Raw genomic sequence first — 22114 nt, 5'->3', positions numbered from 1 at the left:
AAACCTGGTTTCAAATAATGAATTAAGTTACAGAGCGCTGCGGAGTAATACACCACGTTTTGCATATCTAGCGTCGGTGACAAAATTCTGAAAAATGAACCACATCAGTTTCTCTTTGACATATTTATTAAGTTTCCAGTGGTGTACAAGAGTTAACAGACTTGCTATCATGTTACCCTGACGTATACACAACCGTGCTGATGTGTCTTTCTTCAAAAATACGTATGTTTCTGCAGTGAATCAAGAACGGTTACTTACTACCAGAAGGAAAAGGGCGATGTATATGGTCACAGGATTCTCTGGCTGGACAATGAGCCTAACAGAAATGCGGAAAAATCTCAACTGTCACATTTCGATGAGAGACGCCATATATTCCGCAAGAACGTGCTTGGACAACCCCAGACCCATATTTCAGCGCAAAAACTATAAATATTTATCAGCCACCTATGTCACAATCTAAAAGGGACTGTGTAGATATAAATAAGTAAGTAACGCATCGCACGGGGCGCTCATGGCTGCAGTTGCGTCCCTGTCTGTGAGTGTACCCAAACTGAATTTACGTATATGGTACAGCATTCGAAGAGGATCCTAGCCCCAGTATCGATTAGTTCCGGTTACTACGAAAGCAGTCAGCGACCAGCAGCCTATCCTGATCCAAGTACACATTGCAACCAACGTCTGTCACGGACACGTATTCCGTGAGCGCCGCGGACAACATCTTAACCCAATCCTGCATTTTTGGAGAACGACCCCTACACTACTGTTCACACGAGTCAAAAGTGTTGGTTTTGCCATTATGTATGGGTAAGGACCCTAGGAGTCACTGCATTAGACGAGGCCTGTAGCCTCAATACTTAAACTCCTTACACAATGTGCTATCAGAGTTACTAGGGTAGGTTCTGGCGTACACAATGACTGTAAGGGAATTTATGCACGACTGCACACCAGACCACTACCTTCGTAACATCTAACGACAATTAGCGATTAGCGTGAGTGGTGATTGGACAATGCCGGGCTTTGGCACTCTTGACTATTGGGCCTCAACCCACTACACATTTTGCTGCATGGACATGACACTTCTTCGGTTTATGTTGCTCGTATGGACAGTATGCAATAACTGCAAGATCGCATTACATATGCGTTTAACACAATCTGTTATGTTCTCAGAATGTACGCATCAGTAGGGTGTCAACACAGCGCCGTTGCGAAAACGATAATGAAATATCTGGTATACACGTTCAAGCGATTTTTCGAAATTGTGAACATGAGAGACGAGACATGACAACGTGCTTTACATCAAACGCTATTTTACAGAATGAAAGTGACTACATGTTACGAATTAACTATGGAAGTGCGGAGGTCCTTGGCCGGCCGCACTGGACGAGGGGTTCTAGGCGCCCCAGTCCGGAACCGCGCTGCTGCTACGGTCGCAGGTCCGCATGCTGCTTCGGGCATGGATGTGCGTGATGTCCTTAGGTTTAAGTAGTTCTATGTATAGGGGACTGATGACCTCAGATGTTGAGTTCCATAGTGCTCAGAGCCATCTGACGGTCCTTGACCATCTTCACATTGCAAGGTACAGCACGTTCGTTAGATGCACAGTAAACACAGATACAGTGCTAGAATGAAACTGATTCGGAATGAAATCTGTTAGAATTTAGACTCTTGTAATCACCCCTGGGATGTAATGAGATACCAGATTAAAGTAAACACTATCAGAATCTTAGAATATATAGACGTCATAGACATAGTCGATAGAGGAAATTATTTAACAATGAGATTTACGCAAGCACCTATGAGGTTTTAGGACGACGAAAGCAAAAGAAAAATGATCTCAAATAGAACTAGGCATGTATTAAACTGAAAGAAGGAGGTTCAAGCAAACTATACTATCAACATAAAATATTTTGAAATAAACAAAACTATTCATTAATGTCTTCGAGAACACGTGTCAAAATTCAATGAAATCTTTGTATTCCAGCAACTATGACAACTCCTTTCATCTACTATAATAACCAGCTATTGTATTCACTCTAACTTCTTTCTATAACTCCACATTCCACCAACGTTACAATGTCTTCGTACATTGCCTCCCTTTGTGCAAACGATATAGATTAAGGTTTCACTGAAAAAGGCTGAAGCGGTTTTATGTACAGTTTACATGCACAACTCTTAACTTTAGCTGGTCTGACTCAAAATATCTCCCTATTTACAAACACACTTATTTCATGCCGACATCCTATGTCACGACATTTTAAAACAACAAACAGTATCAAAAACGACCAGTTCATGCGAAATGTTTATTGCACCATTACTCACGGTAAAGCCACATTACTGTGACCAGTGCCCACGTTCCGCGTCAACGTGCAGTCCCCACTCACAAGTGACGGGCGACAGCACTAGCAGTGGAAGCTGTATGAAGCGTGTCGGTGGTTTAAGGAATACCGTGCAAGGTAAAGTGGCGCTATCCAAGACCGGCGGTGAGACATCTGTGGTGCACTAGGGGCCACAGATGACAAGGGTGCACGACGGCTGCGGAGACCTCCACGGGGGAATAGACGTAGGAGTATTGAGCAACTGAGCGATCAGATGAACCAAGCGGTACCAATTGTTTCTCCTCGAGGGCCGTTCAGCGAACATTGCTGCGTGTGGGCCTCTGCAGAAGGTGCGTGGTTCATTCATCCTTGCTGACTGCTGCTCAGTGGCGGGGAACGTTGGGATTTGCACACCAATAAGGCCGCTGAGTGGCGATAGCTCGGTTTTTCAGATGAACCATGTCATATGCTCCATCGAACATATGGCCTTTCACCTATATGAACCCTCAAAAATCGTCGGAAAATTCCAGGCTGGAGGAAGGAACACTATGGTCTGGGGAATGTATTCGTATCATTCCATGGTTAATAAAGTTAATTATGTGAGACAAAACAGGTCAACACAAGTATGGAATCTATACTGAAGCACCACCGAAACTGGTATAGGCATATGTATTCAAATACAGAGATAAATAAACAAGTAGAATACGGCGCTGCGGTCGGCCACGCCTATATAAGACAACAAGCGTCTGTCGCAGTTGCTAGACCCGTTACTGCTGCTAAGTCGCAGGTTATCAAGATTTAAGTGAATTTGAACGTGGTTTTATAGTCGGCGCATGAGCGATGGATCGCAGCAACTCCGAGGTGTCGATGAAGTGGGGATATGCCAGTATGACCATTTCACGAGTGTACCGTGAATATCAAGAATTCCGTAAAACATTGAATCTCAGACATCGCTGCGGCAGGAAAAAGATCCTGCAACAACGGGACCAACAACGACTGAAGAGACTCGTCCAATGTTACAGAAGTGCAACCCTTCCACAAATTGCTGCAGATTTCAATGCTGGGCCATCAACAAGTCTCAGTGTGCGAAACATTCGACGAAACATAATTGACATGGGTTTTCGGATCCAAAGGCCAATTCGTGTACCCTTGATGACTCACAGACACAAAGCTTTACCCCCTCGTCTGGGCCCGTCAACACCGCCACTGGACTGTTGACAACTGGGAGACATGAGCATTGGAACAAGGCAGGTTCTGAGCCACTGTGCATTGTTGCCAGATGTATCAAAGATGATGGCGATGGCGTCATCCAAAATGGCGGCGTGTAGACTTGGAAACAGTGCATGACATCACCAAAGATGGCAGCCATTACGTCATTCAAGATGGCGGATTTTGGCAGGACATTTGAATTTTGGCGAGAAGACAGGTCAGTCGGGCTACCTCCACTAACCTAGCCCCCCTTCCCCTCCCCAACCCCAGAAAATGGCGGCAAGTCATCTGACTGTCACCTCTTCCTAGGGATTGGCAGGAAGTGTGATTTTTTGAGGGAATATAGGTCAAACGGGCTATCTCTACTAACCTAAGAAAATGATGCGAAAGAAAGGCCACTTGGGCTACCTCCACTAACCTAAGTCACCCGAATGCCACCTCAACCTAGGAAATGGCTGGGAGAGGACTCAACCTATGCTGGACATAAGTCTTTATTTTGCATGCACTATTTATTTAAGCAATTACAGGCACTGCCACTACCCAGTGTGTTCACCCTGAGGTCTGGACTCCAACTGACCTAGTACACACTATAACCACCAGAGGGCGAGGTCGTCCATTCCGTAATGTAATCCAAGATGGCTGCCACGATGTCAGCTGCTGACACAAATACCGTTATCCAAGACGGCGGTAAACAGTGTGTTCACCATGATGTCTGCACCGGAGTGTGCTATCATACCTCGCATTACAAAAACCAAGATGAGGACAAAATGGAGGGAAACACAAAGACCACTTGCACTATCTCCACTAACCTAAGGAAATAGTGGGAAAGAAAGAACACTTGGAGTACCTCCAGTAACCCGTCACCCGACTGCCACATCTTCCTAGTGATTGGCAGGGAAAAAGGACCAAACCTGTGCTCGGCATAAGTCTTTATGTTGCATGCAATCTTTATTCAAACAATTTGACGCACTACCATGGGATCTGGAGTCCAACTGACCTAGTACACAATACCGCCACCAGAGCGTACTGTTGTCCATTCCGATGCATAACCCAAGATGGCTGTCTAGAGGAGAAAATGACTCAACCTGTGCTGGGATGCTGGACAGAGGAAGGAGTGTACTTTGTCTATTCTGAACAATTTATTTAGTGATGGATTTTGACAGATAGTATATTTATACACTGATACAAAACACAAGCTCTGACATCCTTGGCCTCACGCCACACAGCCTACAGACCTGTAAAGTACTCCCGAATAACGCACTACAAACAACTTGTAAATTACCAAAATAATTTCAGTACACAACATACAGAAATGCAAACTACCCGTAAATAATGCAGTACAGAGATGTGTAGATACGAAACCAACTCGTAAACTGTCCAAACACAGAGCTGCTCACAAAGAATGCACACCGGAACTCGTCGTGCAGCCCCCCCTCCCCTGCCAATCCACTGGACCGCACAGGACGATACCGCACACACTGCCAGAAGTCGGGATACACCTTCACTCCCCCCATGAAGTGACGCACAGGTACACAGAAGTATGAGGCAGTGGCATCCCTTATATACTTGACACCTGAGACATTCCTCTTGAAATATGTGTTCACCTAGGCACCATTGTTGACGTGAGAGAAGACCTATTTGCAGAGTGCACTCCTTCCAAGGGTATGCACGTGTTGACTTCCTCTAAAAGACTCCCCAAAAACGATTCCTAATCATCAACATTGGAAATCATGCACTTTACAGCCATTCACAAAATAATGCAACAAACACCAAAACACCTAATAAATCCTCAAACCATAATGCATGTCTAATGCTCCCACCACTTAATCCACCAGAAAAAATCCAGTGCACAAAAACTCAGTACATGTAAAAAACACTTCCGAACTATCATCAGTCACAACTATCACAGATCACCAACGTGCCCCGCAGGGCCAGCCACCACGAAACAGCGCAGGGGCACTGCCAACAGCATGTGAAAGATCTGTGACTGTTATACTGACGTCACAAGTCTGTCTGTCTAAATAAGCGCCAAGTCATCCTCTGGGCTGTGGGCATGTGTGTTCGCCACTGTTGGTGTATGAACCCTCTCTCTCTAAATGCGGTCCAGTGAAGACCTAATTGCTGAGCAACTCACCCTCACAGACGCTGTAGAAATCGTTTCCAGAATAGCACAGGGTACATTGTTCCTTGCGATTTCAACATAACTTGTGAGCTGTGTCCAGCTTACACACGTACCCAGCACGGCTAACACTTTGTGGCGAAATGTTCATCCTGCTGTCAATATACGTCTCAGAAACATTAAACATTCATACTGTCAATAAGCCTGTGCACTCATGTGAAAACACCATTAATCATAAAAGCATTCTTGCTGTTTGGAAAGAGATCACGGTGTAAGCACAGATGGGGGTGGGGGGTATCAGAACAATTACTCAAACAGAAGTCAAAGTACTATCATATGGAACAGAAAAATGTCCCGAATTTTCTGTATCCTACAACTACAGGTCTGGAGATGTGCTAATGGCACAGTGGCGGATGAGTGATGGCATCCCCACCAGAGACAGACGGTCTGTTTCAATTTGTCTTTGAACACTTGCTTCTTCAGAACTTTCCGTACATATCTTACCTTCATTCTTGATCGACCCAGTTTGTAGACACTCTTATGTCCCAGCATAAACGATGTCTTGTGAATTAATACAGCATTATGATTGCATTTTGTACAGATCACCATATTGCACCGACAACTAAGTCCTGCAAAGAGCCCCTACACATCGTCGAATACGGAAAGATTCTTACTGAATTACACTGCTCTCCCATAAGGACAGGAGTTTGAATATTAGAGTGTGAAACCGATCTCCAACCGTGTCGACTTAGTAAACATACAATTCATATCCTGTGCCATACAAAATCATCCCTTTTAAATCATTCGTACATATACCGCAAAGACAGACGGCACCATATATACACCTCGCAGCGTTAGAAATTTCCCTGCGAGGTTCGGCGGTCACTACTCACGACAGGTGACTAGAGCGCCATCAGCGGACCGAAGTAACTCTCAGAACTGTTCTCCCCAAACAATTTATGTGAGAAGGAATAATGGTGCAGTGCAAACACACGTCCGTATTCAATCTTCTCAAATTTCCACACGATCACGAAAGCTGTACAACACATACTAAGTATTAGCTCGCTATTCTGCCATCTAGAGGAAGACAAACTTAACTCAGCTACAATCCTATGATCCATCAGGCGTCTCCACTCAGACAGATCCTACCGTTAACGGGAAACATGAATCAGTCCCACCGCAGACCACGCATACGCAGAATCATCCTAGAAAACTGGTCACATATATGTTTTATCATTGTACTTACAATTAAATGTTACGATCATTGTCTCAATTGAACAACATTCGACAATGAGCGAAGTATCGGAAATACACCCTGTTGACGGCTGTCTGTGGAAACAGAAATAATTGTACCATTCTCCTCCTCCTCCTGTCACAGTATTCCACAGTCATCTGCTTTGCACGTGTTGGAACACGTAGCCTATCCCAAATGTTATTCAGTCTGTATATTGAGCAAGCAAGAAAGGAAACAAAAGAAAAATTCGGAGTAGGTATTAAAATCCATGGAGAAGAAATAAAAACTTTAAGGTTAGCCGATGACATTGTTATTCTGTCAGAGACAGCAAAGGACCTGGACGAGCAGTTGAACAGAATGGACAGCATCTTGAAAGGAGGATATAATACGAACATCAACAAAAGCAAAACGAGGATAATGGAATGTAGTCGAATTAAGTCGGGTGATGCTGAGGGAATTAGATTAGGAAATGAGACACTTAAAGTAGTAAAGGAGTTTTGCTAGTTGGGGAGCAAAATAACCGATGATGGTCGAAGTAGAGAGGATATAAAATGAAGACTGGCAGTGGCAAGGGAACCGTTTCTGAAGAAGAGAAATTTGTTAACATTGAGTATAGATTTATCAGGAAGTCGTTTCTCAAAAGTATTTGTATGGAGTGTAGCCATGTATGGAAGTGAAACTTGGATGATAAATAGTTTGCACAAGAAGAGAATAGAAGCTTTCGAAATGTGGTGCTACAGAAGAATGCTGAAGATTTGATAGGTAGATCACATAACTAATGAGGAGGTATTGAATAGAACTGGGGAGAAGAGGAGTTTGTGGCACAACTTGACAAGAAGAAGGGACCGGTTGGTAGGACATGTTCTGAGTCATCAAGGGATCACCAATTTAGTATTGGAAGGCAGCGTGGAAGGTAAATATCGTAGAGGGTGACCAAGAGATGAAAACACTAAGCAGATTCAGAAGGATGTAGGTTGCAGTAGGTACTGAGAGGTGAAGAAGTTTGCACAGGATAGAGTAGCATGGAGAGCTGCATCAACTCAGTCTCTGATCTGAAGACCACAACAACAATCCTTTGTGCTGGGACACAGGAGTATCTACAAACTGATTCAAACAAGAATGGAGGTAAGGTATGTATGGGAAGTTCTGAGAAAGCAAGTGTTCAAAGACAAGTTGAAGCAGACCATCCAACTCTGGCGGGGATGCCTTCACTCATCCGCCACTGTGCCATTAGGACATCTCCAGATCTGTATCTGTAGGATACAGAAAATTCGGGACTTTTCTCTTCTGTATGACAGTGCTTCGAATTCAGTTTGCACAATTGTTCTGATATCTCCCCACCTGTGCTTAGACATGGATCTCTTTCCAAACAACAAGAATGCTTACGATTAATGGTGTTTTCGGATGAGTGCACATGCTTTTTAACGGTGTGAACGTTTAACGTTTCTGAGACGTATACTGACAGCAGGACGAACATTTCGCCGAGAAGCGTTAACCGCGCTGGGTACGCTTACACGCTAGACACAGCTCGCAATTTCCGTTAGGATCGCGAGGAACAATGTACCCTAAGCTATTCTGGAAACGATTTCTATAGCGTCCGCGATGGTGAGTCGCTCGGCAGTTAGGCCTTCTCTGGACCACAAGTAGAGACACACACCAATAGCAGCAAACACACGCGCGCGTGGCCCGACCGATGACTTGGCGCTAATTTAGGTAGACACAAGTGACGTTAGCATAACAGTCGAAGAACTTTCACATGCCGTCTGCAGCACCCCTGCGCTGGCTCGCGGTGGCTGAACCTGCGGAGTGCATTGGGGAATTGTGATAGTTGCGGTTGATGATAGTTCTGAAGCGTTTTTTACATGTAGTGAGTGTTTGTGCACTGGATTACCTCGAGATACATACAAAAGAGGCTCTTCTACGTGAATTTAGAAAAATGGTTGAAATGTACGCCTTACTTTTCTGATGGCACGCAAGATAAAAACGAAACCATGCGCTGCAGCACAGATGTTAAATAAGAGATGTGACTGTCCGGAGAAAATGAGAAGTCTGTGGTGTGTCTTGACGGAGAGAGGACGCGAACATTTTTATCGCTCTTTCTGCCGCAACAGTTTTCTCAATATGACTGTATTTTGTGTTCGTATAATGAACCACAGTGCCTGGCTATTCATTTGACGAACAGTACATCGCACCGCATCGAAACAGAGGTTTCTTTCATTAGGTGACACGATCAACAATTAGCAGCTTCTACAGTGCCTGTATACGAGACGACCGTCGCAGCAAAAAGAAGAGGTAAAGTTTCCCACTGAAAGGAAAATACACCTAAGAACATTTACTATTAAATTCCCCATAAAGTTTATTACAGATTTGTTTGAAGGTGTCTGTTTGACAGCCGGCTGTAAAAGCCTTTCAACTTCCACTTACTCTAATTCATTATCCAGCCAGAAAAATAAAAAAAAAAGAAAGAGTACACAGTCCACAAAGATCGTCCACAACTAGCTGCAGTCGTCCTAAGCTCTGACAACCATCAGTACTTCTATACGATATTGCAGTGCCTGTGTTATTCTGATTACGATGCTAAGTTCCTTTCGACATGCATGCATGCATGCATGCGACTACAGCTGTTACGAAACACATCGAATGATTTCACAACTGTGAATAAGGACTACCGTCAGCTGTAGATTGGAATGACAACAATGAAAATCTGTGCCGGACCAGTACCCGAACTCCCATGCAACGTCACACGCTAAATAAATAAATTCGTACCACTTTTCAATTTCAACCATCTATATTTAACATTTTCAGCCTCAGAAATGAATGGTTGATGTACAGGAAACCCGAAATCTGTTTCCCGCCACACTCATTAAGCAGAAATACCACTCTGCCTTGCCTTAGATTCCTATTAAAGCCCGTAGTCTGTTAATCGCTAATTCCCTGTTGTATGCCAACCGAGTCGAAAAGTTCACGCCTGTTTGTAAGCAGAGGATCTAATATTCTGACCTCACCAGATGATTCTCTGTTTTTAGCGCTCAGGGTAATTTTGGCATAACGCATTTCGCATAATTTCACACGCTTTGTTCTCCCTAATACATGTCACAATCACTTAAATCTTCCAGTGTACAACTTCCATGTTGATATCTCCCAATAATAACATAAACTGACCAGAAAATTTAGATGATACTGCGAATGATAATTGGAAAATCGATTTTACGTCGTGTAAATTATGAATTTTTCGTAGTTGTTAGAGTTAATTTGCTTTTATAGTTCTTAAAACAATAGCATGAAACAAGTATTTCTGAAACGATTGTTTTCAAATGATATATTTGTCTTACATGGGATTTCACCGAATATCTGGTAACGTGATAAACTAAGAACGATGCAAATACGTTGTAAGTGGTCTCAACATGTTAATTGCGGGAAAGGGAACGGGGGAACGGTACAAACTGATACACCCGCTCCCCTCGCAGAATGAGAACCTCTATCTGCGTCTACTATTCTAAAATGGTGAACAGGATGCCAAATCTACCAATGACTGAAACCGTTTACAATCGTACGTCACGCAATTACCCGTGTTCAATAGTATAGGGCTAGTTTCCCCGCATGTGACGCAGGAGGCCCGCGTTCGATTCCCGGCCGGGAAGAAGATTTTTATATCACAATGTCTGGTCCTGAAATTCTAGGCACGTGGCGTAAAGCCCCGTCTTGAATGACTTCAGCCCGAGCGGTCTCCCTCTGGCGCTGAGTCGTCACGTGTCTACTGATGTGCACATGGAGTGCTCGAATTACTTTTCGAGCATTTAGTCAGTTGTTGTAAGTTGGCAGCTCCCCTCCTTCCAAGAACACAATTTTTGATTTGTTTATCCCCAAATATTTTTCGCCACAGTTGTGGACCACCCCCCCACCCCCCCGTGTGCATGTGTTTTTTTCCTATTATTTTTGAAATACATTCATATAATTTTTTTGTGTATGTGTTTCTCCTTTACCAGTGCTAAATGGTTAGGTTATCAGTACCCTTACGAATATCAGTAAGAACTAACGTAGTTAAATCGTCTGTAATGTTATAAAACAAGGAAGAGCCTATCTGATATTCTCTCCCAATCGCACCCGATATTACCAGCACTATCACACAATCTCACGTCCTATAAGAAATTGTGAATACTGTCAAATGTTCTAAACTGTCCACTAAAAGATAAATAGTACAGGGGGAAAGCTAATACAATCACGTAAATGTGACTGGCTAATCACTTACCATTAAAAACGCACGAGCGAAACACTCCGACAACATGATAATTAACTGAAACCTTCAGCAGTATTGTTGATATACCTCGATGCTGAAAATATGTGCCCCGACGCGGACTCGAACCAGGGATCTCCTGCTTACATGGCAGTCGCTCTATCCATCTGAGCCACCGAGGACACAGATGAATAGCGCGAATGCAGGGACTTATCCCTTGCACCCCTCCCGTGAGACCCACATTCCCAACTGTCCACAATCTACATACGGAATGTAGCTAATAGATATTTGCCCATCAACTCATTGCTCGCGCACACTAAGGTGACGATTCCCGTAAGACTTCGGGAAACCTGTGCGCATTCGCACAGACAAGAGTCAATCGCTGGGTAGCCTTTAACTGTACGGGGTGGCCCATTGATCGTGACCGGACCAAATATCTCACGAAATAAGCGTCAAACGAAAAAACCTACAAAGAACGAAACTTGTCTAGCTTGAAGGGGGAAACCAGATGGCGCTATGGTTGGCCCGCTAGATGGCGCTGCCATAGGTCAAACGGTTATCAACTGCGTTTTTTTTAAATAGGGACCCTCAATTTTTTATTACATATTCGTGTAGTACGTAAAGAAATATGAATGTATTAGTTAGGCCACTGTTTTCGCTTTGTGATAGATGGCGCTGCGATATTCACAAACATATGGCTCAGAATTGTAGACGAACAGCTGGTAACAGGTAGGTATTTTAAATTAGAAATGCAGAACGTAGGTACGTTTGAACATTTTATTTCGGTTGTTCCAATGTGATACATGTACCTTTGTAAACTTATCATTTCTGAGAACGCATGCTGTTTCACCGTGATTACCTGTAAATAAAACATTAATGCAATAAATGCACGAAATGATGTCCGTCAACCTCAATGCATTTGGCAATACGTGTCACGAAATTTCTCTCAACAGCGAGTAGTTCGCCTTCCGTAATGTTCGCAGATGCATTGACAATGCGCTGACGCATGTTGTCAGGCGTTGACGGTGGATCACGACAGCAAATATCCTCAACTTTCTCCACAGAAAGAAATCCGGAGACGTCAGATCCGGTGAACGTGCGGGTCATGGTATGGTGCTTCGACGACCAATCCACCTGTTATGAAATATGCTATTCAATACCGCTTCAACCGCACGCGAGCTGTGTGCCGGACATCCATCATGTTGGAAGTACATCGCCATTCTGTCATGCAGTGAAACATCTTGTAGTAACATCAGTAGAACATTACGTAGTAAATCAGCATACATTGCACCATTTAGATTGCCATCGATAAAATGGGGGCCAATTATCCTTCCTCCCACAATGCCGCACCATACATTAACCCGCCAAGGTCACTGATGTTCCACTTGTCGCAGCCATAGTGGATTTTCCGTTGCCCAGTAGTACATATTATGTCGGTTTAAGTTACCGCTGTTGGTGAATTGACGCTTCGTCGCTAAATAGAACGCGTGCAAAACATCTGTCATCGTCCCGTAATTTGTCTTGTGCCGAGTGGCAAAAGTGTAGACGACGTTCAAAGTCGTCGCCATGCAATTACTGGTGCATAGAAACATGGTACGGGTGCAATCGATGTTGATGTAGCATTCTCAACACCGACGGTTTTGAGATTCTCGATTCTCGCGCAATTTGTCTGCTACCGATGTGCGGATTAGCCGAGACAGCAGCTAAAACACCTACTTGGGCATCATTATTTGTTGCAGGTCGTGGTTGGCGTTTCACATGTGGCTGAACTCTTCCTGTTTCCTTAAATAACGTAACTATCCGGCGAACGGTCCAGAGACTTGGATGATGTCCGTCCAGGATACCGAGCAGCATACATAGCACACGCCCGTTGCGCATTTTGATCACAATAGCCATACATCAACACAATATCGACCTTTTCCGCAATTGGTACACGGTCCATTTTAACACGGGTAATGTATCACGAAGCAAATACCGTCCGCACTGGCGGAATGTTACGTGATGCCACGTACTTATACGTTTGCGACTATTACAGCGCCATCTATCACAAAGCGAAAAAAGTGGTCCAAATAAAACATTAATATTTCTTTACGTACTACGCGATTATGAAATAAAAAATGGGGGTTCCTATTTTAAAAAACGCAGTTGATATCCGTTTGACCTATGGCAGCGCCATCTAGCGGGCCAACCATAGCGCCATCTGGTTTCCCCCTTCAAGCTAGACGAGTTTCATTCTTCGTAGTTTTTTCGTTTGACGCTTATTTCGTGAGATATTTGACCCGGTCACTATCAGTGGACCACCCTATATATACGAAGACAGTAACTGTCCGGGTCGGGGCACACATTTTCAGCTGTCCCCATCGAGGTGTATCAACAACACCTGTCGGCAGCTGAGGGTTTCAATGAATTATCATTTATTCTAGAGACGCTGCACGGTCATCAATGGTATCTGTTCTTTCGAGAACAGTTACTATCTCCATATCCTCTGATAACACATTAAAACCAAATTTTAGAGACCAAGTGGGGCATTTCACACAACGTTAATAGTAGTACCACGTCAGTGTCACTGATAGTTGAAATAGAGAGGAAACATGTCGGTTTACGAGCTGGTACCCTCTTCTCAGGATATAAAACAAATCTGTACAACACGAGCATCACACAACGGAGTATCTCCTCGCCGCAGCAAGAACCCGTGCGACATAGGGCAGTTTTTACGTGATAACAAGTGAGAAGGGCCTCGTCTCAAGTGTGTCGCTAGGACGTCGGCCATGGTGAGACTCTTGACTTCACTAGGCGCAGCTTAATGTCTGTCATTTCCAGCCACTCATCTACGCATGACTCAGCACATCAATAGAGACACGATAGCACGCATAGATATGGCACAGTGCGCTATCTAATTAACACGACATGCTTCATACCTGTTAAGACCCGCAATTTCGTTTCCCTTAGACCCAAGTACACCAGAACCCAGCGGAAAGACGTATCCTTCCCAGGCCTTTTTACGTGGGAAACGACGTTCTGAATATTCTGGACTACATTATCTGCTAGGCAGAGACGTAAGGACACTCAGAGAGTCAGAACAGATGAGGAATTTGCCAGTCACAACATATCTCATTTGTTGCAGTGCCCTCAAGATCGCGTATAATTCTCATCGAACATAAAGAATTCCTGAGGTAATACGATCAGGGAAAACAACTGAGCAGACGAGGGAGTTCTTCTGTTTAGACCCACACGTGAATACAGCCATGTGCTTGTCGTGCTCATTTACACCGACGTGATACATTGTATTAAAAATAGAAGCAGGAGTGTCGCCTCTCCCGTACTGCAGTAAATCTAAGATTCCTCTGGGCAGGTGGTTCGTCACCCTCAGGACATAGACTGGGAACACTTGTGGTCAGCGTGATCCTCTCACGGTGGATAGCCCCTATGATCTTCTGGTAAGAATGTATCGATGATCCGTACTCTGTTTACTCATAGTCTAGCAGCGAAATCACGAAAAACGCTGTCGACTCCCTTTAGGATATTAAGTGTTTTCTGGGTCCACAGTCCAAGTTCTCAAGGTGTGCTAACTACAACAGTTTCCAGTCAAAAACTTGGCAAAGAAATATCACCGACTCGTTAAAATGGTGTCGCTCACATGCAAGTCAAGAAAATTAAAAATACGACACGAACAATTAAAATTAACACGTACACACTTATCCACAGAGAAAAGAAAGCCTGTCTTTGCAGCCCACTCCTCCAACATCTTCAACTGAACTTGTAACTGACGAGTCGCTGTAACAAATAAGCAGCATTAAGCAGGACTCTTTATCTTAGACGTTCTACTGTTTATGTCTAAAGCAAGAAGGATGACACTTAAAACTCTTCCCTGGGGTTCACCATTCTCCTGCTCAACACTGTCTCACAGCGAGTCACCAACTCGCCACCTAAAAGAGAAGTTTGATGAGAAGAACCGAATCATTTATCCTCAAAAGCCCTACTGGTAGAGTTCAGTTAGAATATCGCGCCTCCATGTAGTGTGCCTACATAGGAAAGCCTGCTGGGTAGCCACCCCCAGGAGGCCTAGGTTGTTGGCAGTCGATTGGCGTATCCTGAATCAACACTGACAGCACATAAGAAGCTGACAGGTCTCTAATATCCGCACCAGATGAAGGCTGGCCATTCGTCCACGGTTTCTCGTAACCAGCTCCCATATTGAATTGAAAAATTCTAGGAGCATTTCCTTCGACGTTTTTTGCAAGTTTCGTAGCATGTTGTATTGAATTTGGTTGTGACCAGGTGCTGTACCACAAGATTCATACAGAGCCGACTTAAGCTCCCACAAGGAGAAAGGGCAGTTGTACAACTCATAAAAGTTGGATCTGGAGTTCAACTCATCCCTCTACATGGTGGCATGGGAGAGGTGGAACGCTGAATCCAGAGCCTGCAGTGACAGCAATCACCACAAAATGCTCTTCCATTGCCTGAACGATGTCTATGGGCATTGTTTGGAGACATGTATGCTTCAATAGTGGTACTATAGGTAACCAACTATATATATTAGAATTCTCACTGATTGTTTCCCATGCATCCACTGAAGAAATGGAGTTGTTGACAGAGTCCAGAAACTATTGCCAGTACCTCGTCCTTTTCCCATTGATTATGTGATGAGCTCTGCATCTCGCAACACAAAACGCTGTAAGGTTTTCTGCTGTCGGGTGGTACTTAAAATGTCGTGGAGTCCCATGCCTGATCTGGGTCGCTGAGTGACGTTCGACAGTCCACCACGGTTCGGTTCACCTCCTAAAAGACGTGACGATCTTGGGATGGATAAATCGACAGCAAGGCGAATCCCAAGGGTAATGCTATCAATCCATTCCTGGGCGCTGCTGCGGACTCCAAACACAGCCAGTTGGCTTAACAGCATCCAATTTCCTCTACAGGTCATCCTTTTCGGCGGCTTCTTGTCAAGGATTGCTCCACCTGGTAGATGGACTCACAGTCTGATGTGCTTACATGAATGAAGGTCTATCAGTAATTTGTCATTGAGCAGAATCTGTAAGGGCTGAAGAGCAGAAAGAGAGGTCTATGTTCAAGGATGATCCACTGTTGAGGACATACAGCCCTTGAGACATCATGAGGCTCCTTGAAACTCGTCCCTTTGGGTAAAATAGGGTTTGAAACCCATAATACGCTATGGGCATTAAATTCTCCCATCAGGAATAAATGTTGGGGGAAGTTGTTATAGAAGCTAATTGCCTCAGACCCACATGAATTTCAACTGCAACTGCTTGCAGACAAGTAACCAGAGACACAGCAGCAGAGTAGTGTGTGTTATTTTGCAAACAGACCAATCTCTCCTTTGGCTTTTTCCCTAGTCAGATCACCTTTAGCAAAGAGATGGTCCTGCGCTAGGAATTTCAGATCCACCACATAATTACTGATCCCACTGACATTACACTGTAGTATGGAAGCCATTTTACCCTCTCTTGCCGATAGGGTGAGGTGTGGCGAGGGTGCAGGCTTAGTTGCAAGGCTAGATGGTTGCCTCAAGCAGACTTTGTGTTCCATTGTCTCTACTGCAGAATCAATAGAATTGTCAGACAGAATGAGATCTACATAGTCTGCCAGTTTATGACCTGTCTTCTTCTGATGGTGAAGATCCCGGTATGTCTGTTTGTCAGAGGAGATTTCGGAGGAATATCATGGTGGTGGTAACGTAAGTGCTGTCCTATATACCACAATATACCTGTTGACGTGCTGGAACCTCTACAATGTCAGCAATCGTGGCCTTTTCTGATGTTCTGCGCGCAACTGTTGGCTTCGAAATAACAGCATCGTTGCAACTGCAGTTTCAGACAAAGTTATTAGTGCTAGCGCTATCAACATATTTTTATGTAGAGGCTTTGGCTTTCTGAATAAGATTCTTGAGGTCTGAAACAAACGAATTAGTAAATATGGGATGTTGCATTGCTTCAGGGATCTTTTTTGCCTCGCCTTACGAAATGCGATTTTTTGCTTTTAGCTCTTGTACCTTTCTTTCCCCAAAGTCTACACTGCAGCCTTGCAACCTGTACTCCAGATAGGGCTCCAAAACCATTAACATATTCTGGAAGAGAGGAACCAATGAATTGCAGGCAGCGTTACCACACACACTGCAAGTGCCCTCTCCCTGCATGCCAGAGCGATGTGCCCAAAGTGCTGGGATTTAAAATAGCGTGATGGATTTACAATGTAGGACATCACGTTTACGATAAACGAAATCTGGCTTCATATGGTCTGGAAGCGTTCTGCCATTGAAGGTAAGAATAGAGGAATCTGGTTTTTACCAGTTCGAAATCATCATATTTTGTACGCCAATCGCAACTTATTGAGCCCACCTGTCTTTCATTTCTTCTTCTACAGTATCTATAATATCCCTGTTAGACACAATTTCACTACAATTGAAGATTCTGTGTAGTTCTGTTTAGATGGCACATTCCCCGAGGCATTTAGCTGCCTGGATCTTTGTGCGACTATGGTCCCATTTCTCAATAGCTTTATAGATTTCAAGATGCCTGCAATGTCCTCCAAACTATTTTGAATGTAAGAATGTGAAACATTCTCACAGCTACCATCTTTCTTTTAATTATTAAAAGGATTGTTTATGTCTTCCACCAGTTCTTCTGTGATTAAATATTAAGTAAATGCCATTCCACCTAGTCCCCGCCCTCTCTCTCTCTCTCTCTCTTCATCTGCCTCCCTTCCGCCTACTCACCCCCGGATCAAACACACTGTCATTTTCATTACAGTTACTTTAATTTAATTTGTATGGATACCAAAAATAACATAAAAAGGCATTATATGTTGCAATTTCTTCCAATATAAATTACGTGCATTGAAATAGAAGCAGTGAACTGTAACGAGTATTTTGAGTCACTGTTTACCTTAAGAAGCATCTCAAATTTCCTACCGACAACGCAAGAACATAAAAATATTACCATTAACTGCCGCGCTCGTCAAGTTTTTTTTTTCCCAATATTTCCATTACTTCATAAATCTCTGTAAAGAGAAATACATTACCGTTTGTAAAAAGCGAAACATTCGGAACCAATGGTCTGTAACTCACGACGATAAAAGGTCGAGTAGAGCATCGAAACCATAATAAGCGATTTAAATAGAAGAGACACGGTATGTACACAGGCTCAACAGCGTCCTCTTTCGTGTCGAGGACATGTCAGTGTTACGCAACGCTCTGCCGGTGCGGCGCCATTTTTCCGAAGTGGGAAACTGTCAAAAGCGCCACTAAGCCTCGCCAACATCACAGGGTTGACCATCGACTTGTGAGTACGTCCGAACGGGGAAGAATGATTGCTCTTCGGGAAGCGAGTCTGCCGTTCTGTGACACTGCGGCTCGTACAGGGCACACTGCTGCAACAATGAGGCTTATGTGGGGCCAGTAGAGAGAAGAGTGGCGTACATAGCACCGACAGCGACACAGGGAACTGGACGACACAACGTGACCATAGCGCGAGATCGTCACACCGTCCTGTCCATTTGGCACAAACGGACAGAACTGCATCGTCCACAGAGTTGCCACGACGTTGAAGCACGGCGACGGCTGTGGACATGTCTACATCGCCCGTTCGACACCGTCTTTTGCGAGCCCGACTGGTGGCACACATGCCACTGCGTCGGCTACAATTGACTAGAACTCACTAACGGCACAGACTGCGATGGACACGTGAAAGCCGATACACGCGCGCTGAGAGGCAAAATGTATTTCTTCCCGGACGAGTCCCGCTTCAGTGACGCCGGCATAAGCGTTCGACGGACGCCGCCATGGTGAACGCAGCCGGGCACACCGTGTTGTAGAGCGACGAGCGGACAAAGGCCTATAACAGGCGATCTCGCCTTCTGCGGCGTGAGGGCAATCTGAATAGGTACCAATACATAATGGAGGTTTTACAGCCCGAGGCACCGGCCCTCCTGCAGGCCATTTTCCACCAGGACAACGCGCGGCCGCATGTGCCCTCTCCCACAACATTATCTATGTGATCGTTCCAGTTCAAGCTCTTCATAATCGTAATTGCTTGGTATTTAGCTGTATTCACAGCCCTTACCTTTGTTGACTTCTCGTGTACCAGAAATTTAACAGATTTTGTTTAGTACTCATGTGAGTGAACTCTGACTTTTCGTTATTCAGAGACAACTGCTAATTTTCGTATCGCAGAGATATCGTATCTACGACATTTTGCAATTGTTTTTGATCTTCTGATGGTTTTACCAGGCGGTAAATGACAGCATCATCTGTAAAACAATCTAAGAGTGCTGCTCAAATTGTCTCCTAAATCGTCTGGATGCACCAAAAGCAGCAGAAGGACTATAACACTCCCTTGGGGAACACCAGATATGACTTCTGTTTTATTCGATGACTTTCCGTCGACTACTATGTACTGCGACCTTTCTGACAGGAAATCACGTACCCAGCCACACAGCTGGAACTATTTATGCAAAAGGAAATCAATGGCTTTATAAAAATAAAAATAAACATTTGGAGTTCGTTGGTATTCAAAACTAAAATAAGTAATTAAACAAATAAACGTAACTGAGAAAAGTTTTCAGATAGAAATTTTCGGAACGGTTGGATTTGGAGGTAGCAAAACTACGCCGTAGAGATGGGATATGAAAAACGATGAAAGAATAGCTGAAGAAAAGGACACGACAAATGAGAAGAAACTAAAGACGCTATATAGCTCCCACTGAAGAGCAACAGATCACCGCAGTAAATCTGTAGGAAAGATCCATCCGGTTGTAACCCTGGGACGGCCGCCTGAGAGTGGGGCTGGTAACTTTATCGCAGCTGGCGGGCCGCCAAAGGGCCTTATTAGTTCGGCGGCAAATCCTCTAAGATGAGATGCTGCAAGACAGTGATCATATTCTTCGTAACTTCCCATCTCGGCACACCTATTATGACTGTTGTTGTGTAGTGAAAGTTTGAAACGACAAACGGTTAGAGGACTTCATGTATCCGGTATGGTCTAGTGGCTAGGATACCTGGCTCTCACCCAGGAGGCTCGGGTTCGATTCCCGGTACCGGAAAAATTTTACTTCACAAGTAGCCGTAGAAAATTTATCAAGTATTCCTTATTAATACGTATCTTCGTAATGTGCAGTCACTACCTCGAATGAACTCGGCATAAAGCTTTAGAAAGATAAATACAAAGACGTGTTGCTTATTTGAGACAGTCGCTACAGATCGTATGTCGCCAAGACAAGAAGGGATAGCCACCGCTGCATTACAGATTTTCTTAATGGGAGATTTCAATGCACAAATTGGCAGAGAGAAAGAACACCAAAAAACTGTAGGAAAATATCCAGCACACAGATTCACCAACAGAAACGGACTGAGATTTATTGAACTATGCCAACAAAATAATCTAAAAATAATGTCTACATCTTTGAGAAAAAAACCTAGAAAACAAAAGACCTGGAGGTCCCCCAGACAAGAGATCGGCGAATATCAGATTGACCACATTGCCATCTCCTATTTCGTACAGAAAGAGATCCATGATGTCCAAGTCCGCAGAGGGGCGAACATTGACTCAGACCACTACTTAACACACATTAAAGTAAAGTTCACCCCAAAAAAATTCTATCCGAAGAAAACACACATGATGAAATTTGACACACGAACAATCAAAGAAACCAATCTGAAGGAGGAGTGGGAAAAGGAACCAGCTGACTCTTGGGAAAAATTTCGAACAAAAATTACAAAGAAGGCAAAAGAACTGATCCCATTGAAAAAGAACACAAAACACCCCTGGTGGGACTCTGGATGTGAAAAAGCGCTGGAAGAAAGAAAGAAAGCCTTTCTGAAGTATAACAGTAAAAAATCCCCAGAAAATCTAGATCACTTCCACAACACCAGAAGACAAGTGGCAAAAACAATCAGACAAGTCAAGAGGAAGTACCTCAAGGAACAGTGTGAGTCTATTGAAGAAAATTTCCGTAACTATAATGTACGAGACTTCTATAAGACCTTTGCTGGGAGAATCAATGGATACGGCTCACGAAATCTATATTTCAGAAAACCAGATGGAAAACTAGCGCTCACAAATCGGGAAAATTGTGAGGAGCTGGCAAGATACCTTTCCGGACTCCTCAATTGCCCTGAACCTTCTTCAAGATTCCCTCAAGAAACTGCTGTCTACACAAATCCAGAATCCCCACCACCTACACTAGAGGAGATCCAAAGACATATTCATAGACTGAAAAACAACAAGGCATCCGGAGAAGATAATATCACTGCAGAACTACTTAAAAATCTTGGACCAAATTCCCTCAAAGAACTCACTCAAATCATCACAGACATTTGGCAGACAGAAAAACTACCAGAAGATTGGAAATGCGCCCTAATTCATCCACTGCATAAAAAGGGAGACATGGCAGATATAAACAACTATCGAGGAATCTCCCTTCTCCAAGTCACTTATAAAATCCTCTCAGCTTGTCTTCTTCAACGAACACAAGAACAACTCGAACACAGTATTGGTGAATACCAAGCTGGCTTTCGCGCTCACCGATCCTGTGCAGAACAAATTTTCAATTTGAAGACAACACTAAAATACAAAGCAGTCAGGAACAGTCCGATCATTTGTTCCTTTGTTGATTTCGCAAAGGCTTATGATTCAATCGATAGGCAATCTCTCTTTATTATCCTTGAGGAGCTAGGACTCGATCCGAAAACCCTAAACCTTATCAAAGAAACGCTCACAAACACAACTTCTAAGATAAAATTCCTGGGTGAAATATCAGAGCCCTTCCTGATCAAAACCGGCGTCAGACAAGGTGACGGCTTGTCTCCACTCCTCTTCAACCTTGTCTTAGACAAAGTCATCCGAGAATGGGAAAAAGAACTGAAGAATCAAAATTACTGGAAGCCTATACAACTAGGAAGATCTGAAGATGGTATTAAAATTTCATGCTTGGCATTTGTAGATGACGTGGCCATTCTAGCAGAAAACGAGACCACAGCAATTAAA

At 43.9% G+C, this 22114-nt stretch overlaps 1 non-coding gene across 1 annotated transcript; it reads left to right on the top strand.

Annotated features, from left to right (window-relative positions):
• Positions 1–20099: 20099 nt before the first annotated feature.
• Trnae-cuc (transfer RNA glutamic acid (anticodon CUC)) lies at positions 20100–20171 on the top strand. Its single transcript has one exon. It is a non-coding gene; the product is annotated as a tRNA-Glu (tRNA).
• Positions 20172–22114: the final 1943 nt, after the last annotated feature.

This window comes from Schistocerca nitens, chromosome 10, assembly GCF_023898315.1.
Source record: "Schistocerca nitens isolate TAMUIC-IGC-003100 chromosome 10, iqSchNite1.1, whole genome shotgun sequence".
NCBI classification, from domain to species: Eukaryota; Metazoa; Arthropoda; class Insecta; order Orthoptera; family Acrididae; genus Schistocerca; species Schistocerca nitens.
Note: the sequence above shows the minus strand (reverse complement) of the source record. Positions and strands in the feature narration are given on the sequence as shown.